We start from the raw sequence: 4,098 nt of genomic DNA, 5'->3' as shown, positions 1-4,098 counted from the left end.
TTTTTAGTTTTTCGCCGGGCGTCGCAATGCTATTTGAATAAACCTTTTGCCCGTTTGCGTTCTCGTCGGGGCCGGGCCGGGCCGGGGTGCGCTGCCCGCACTACCGCGCGCGCGGGGGCGACACCGAGCGCGCACCCGAGGCGCCCCGAGCACACAGGCCACGGTGCAACCCGGGCGTTGTGCGCGCACCCCGGTGCGCCCGAGGTGCTGCGCGCGCACCCAGGTGAAATCGGTGTGCACCTCGGCCAGTGCGCGCTCGGTCGAGTCGCGCACGTTGGCCAAGGTGCACGGTGATGTTTCTTACTCTAAGGTTCCGCACCAGACGCCCGGGACAGGTGAGCGAAGCTGGGCGGGGCCGGGTGCGCGGCCGGGGCAGGTGCACGCAGCTGGAGAGAGCTTTGGAGCACACTTCGGAGCGCACCAATGATGCGCTCCATTCAAAAGTTTCCTGAAAAGGCAAAAAAAGTTGAGATTATAGAATTTCCCACTTGAGAGATTGTAAAAAAAAAAAATTTAAAATGAAGGAAACGCGGGTGCCAAGGTGTGCGCAGCCCAGCCAAGGTGTGCGCACCAAGGCGCCCACCCTGGCGAAGGTGCACGCAAGGTGCGCACCCGAGGCAAACCGGACAATTAACCCAACTTTCGACTTCGCGCGCACCTTGGAGCGCACTTCGGAGCGCTCCTTGGTGCGCACCAATCTTGGGCACCTCGGAGTGCACCATGGCGCCCACCAAGGTGCGCACCCGGGGCAAACCGAGCTCCGACTTCGTGCGCACCTTGGAGCGCACGAAAGGTGCGCACCATGGCGCCCACCAAGGTGCGCAGCCCAGCCAAGGCGTGCGCATCAAGGTGCGCACCCTGGCGAAGGTGCGCACCCGGGGCAAACCGAGCTCCGACTTCGTGCGCACCTTGGAGCGCACAAAAGGTGCGCAACCCAGCCAAGGTGTGCGCACCCCGGTCAAACCGAGCTCCGAATCGTGCGCACCAGAGGTGCACGCCATCGTGCGCACCTTGGAGCACACTTCGGAGCCCTCCTTGGTGCGCGCCGATGTTGCGCACCTCGGAGCGCACCCGGGGAAAACAATGCAATTAACCCGACTTTCGACTTCGTGGGCACCTCGGAGCGCTCTCGGGTTCGCACCTCGGAGCACACCGAGGTGCGCACCTTTGATGCGCTGCCTTCACCAATTTCCAGAAAAGGCAAGAAAACATTGAGAAGGTGTGCGCACCGAGGTGCCCACCCTGGCGAAGGTGCACGCGAGGTGCGCACCCGGGGCAAACCGGGCTCCGACTTCGTGCACGCCGCACCTTGGAGCACACTTCGGAGCGCTCCTTGGTGCGCACCAGGGCGCGCAACCCAGCCGAGGTGCCCACCCCGGCGAAGGTGCACGCGAGGTGCGCACCCGGGGCAAACCGGGCTCCGACTTCGTGCACGCCATGGTGCCCACCGCGGCGAAGGTGCACGCGAGGTGCGCACCCGGGGCAAACCGGGCTCCGACTTCGTGCACGCCGCACCTTGGAGCACACTTCGGAGCGCTCCTTGGTGCGCACCATGGTGCCCACCAGGGCGCGCAACCCCGCCGAAGGTGCACGCGAGGTGCGCACCCGGGGCAAACCGGGCTCCGACTTCGTGCACGCCGCACCTTGGAGCACACTTCGGAGCGCTCCTTGGTGCGCACCATGGTGCCCACCAGGGCGCGCAACCCCGCCGAAGGTGCACGCGAGGTGCGCACCCGGGGCAAACCGGGCTCCGACTTCGTGCACGCCATGGTGCGCACCGCGGCGAAGGTGCGCACCCGGGGCAAACCGGGCTCCGACTTCGTGCACGCCGCACCTTGGAGCACACTTCGGAGCGCTCCTTGGTGCGCACCAGGGCGCGCAACCCAGCCGAGGTGCCCACCCCGGCGAAGGTGCACGCGAGGTGCGTACCCGGGGCAAACCGGGCTCCGACTTCGTGCACGCCGCACCTTGGAGCACACTTCGGAGCGCTCCTTGGTGCGCACCATGGTGCCCACCAGGCCGCGCAACCCAGCCAAGGTGTGCGCACCAAGGTGCACGCGAGGTGCGCACCCGGGGCAAACCGGGGTCCGACTTCGTGCACGCCGCACCTTGGAGCACACATCGGGGCGCTCCCGGGTTCGCACCGGCGTTGCGCACCGTGGTGGGCACCTCGGAGCACACCAAGGTGGGCAGCGAGGTGCGCACCTTTGATGCGATGCCTTCACTAATTTCCATAAAAGGCAAAAAAAAAACGAGATTTTAAAATTTCCGTTTTGAAAGATAGTGAGAAAAAGGGAATGCTGGTGCCATCTTGAGCCCGCCCTGGTGCGCAGCCCAGCCAAGGTGTGCGCACCAAGGTGCCCACCCTGGCGAAGGTGCGCGCCCGGGCAATTAACCCAACTTCCAACTTCGCGCGCGCCAGGGTGGGAGCGCACCCAACAACCGGGCCTGGGAAGAGCCAATGCGAGAAACCCCACCAAACGCTCTGACAAAAAAAGAGGGGGCGCTCCAGTAACCCCGCTTTGGAGCGCACCCTGGGCAAACCCAGCCAAGGTGCCCACCCCGGCCAAGGTGCAGGCGAGGTGCGCACCCGGGGCAAACCGGGCTCCGACAACGTGCACGCCGCACCTTGGAGCACACTTCGTAGCGCTCCCGGGTGCGCACCTCAGAGCACACCAAGGTGGGCAGCGAGGTGCGCACCTTTGATGCGCTGCCTTCACTAATTTCCAGAAAAGGCAAAAAAAAAAGGAGATTTTAAAATTTCCGTTTTGAAAGATAGTGAAAAAAACGGAACGCGCGTGCCATCTTGAGCCCGCCCTGGTGCGCAGCCCAGGTAAGGTGCCCACCCTGGCAAAGGTGCGCACCCGGGCAATTAACCCTACTTCCGACTTCGTGCGCGCCAGGGTGGCAACCGGGCCTCGGAAGAGCCAATGCGAGAAACCCCACCAAACGCTCCGACAAAAAAAGAGGCGGCGCTCCAATAACCCCGCTTCGGAGCGCAGCCGGGGCAAACCCAGCCAAGGTGCCCACCCCGACGAAGGTGCACGCGAGGTGCGCACCCGGGGCAAACCGGGCTCCGACAACGTGCACGCAGCACCTTGGAGCACACTTCGAAGCACTCCCGGGTGCCCACCGGCGTTGCGCACCGTGGTGGGCAGCGAGGTGCGCACCTTTGATGCGCTGCCTTCACTAATTTCCAGAAAAAGGCAAAAAAAAATGAGATTTTAAAATTTCCGTTTTGAAAGATAGTGAAAAAAAAGGAACGCGGGTGCCATCTTGAGCCCGCCCTGGTGCGCAGCCCAGGCAAGGCATGCGCACCAAGGTGCCCACCCGAGGTGCACACCCGGGGCAAACCGGGCTCCGACTTCGTGCAGGCCGCACCTTGGAGCACACTTCGGAGCGCTCCTTGGTGCGCACCATGGTGCCCACCAGGGCGCGCAACCCAGCCAAGGTCTGCACACCAAGGTGCCCACCCCGGCGAAGGTGCACGCGAGGTGCGCACCCGGGGCAAACCGGGCTCCGACTTCGTGCACGCCATGGTGCCCACCGCGGCGAAGGTGCACGCGAGGTGCGCACCCGGGGCAAACCGGGCTCCGACTTCGTGCACGCCGCACCTTGGAGCACACTTCGGAGCGCTCCTTGGTGCGCACCATGGTGCCCACCAGGGCGCGCAACCCAGCCAAGGTGTGCGCACCAAGGTGCACGCGAGGTGCGCACCCGGGGCAAACCGGGGTCCGACTTCGTGCACGCCGCACCTTGGAGCACACATCGGAGCGCTCCCAGGTTCGCACCAGCGTTGCGCACCTTTGATGCGCTGCCTTCACTAATTTCCAGAAAAGGCAAAAAAAAACGAGATTTTAAAATTTCCGTTCTGAAAGATAGTGAAAAAAACGGAACGCGGGTGCCATCTTGAGCCCTTCCTGGTGCGCAGCCCAGGCAAGTTGTGCGCACCAAGGTGCCCACCCTGGCGGAGGTGCGCGCCCGGGGCAATCCGGGCTCCGACTTCGTGCACTGCATGGTGCCCACCAAGGCGCGCAACCCAGCCAAGGTGCCCACCGCAGCGAAGGTGCACGCGAGGTGCGCACCCGAGGTGCACAC

Source organism: Cryptomeria japonica, unplaced genomic scaffold (assembly GCF_030272615.1).
Source record: "Cryptomeria japonica unplaced genomic scaffold, Sugi_1.0 HiC_scaffold_334, whole genome shotgun sequence".
In the NCBI taxonomy this organism is placed as follows: domain Eukaryota; kingdom Viridiplantae; phylum Streptophyta; class Pinopsida; order Cupressales; family Cupressaceae; genus Cryptomeria; species Cryptomeria japonica.
Note: the sequence above shows the minus strand (reverse complement) of the source record.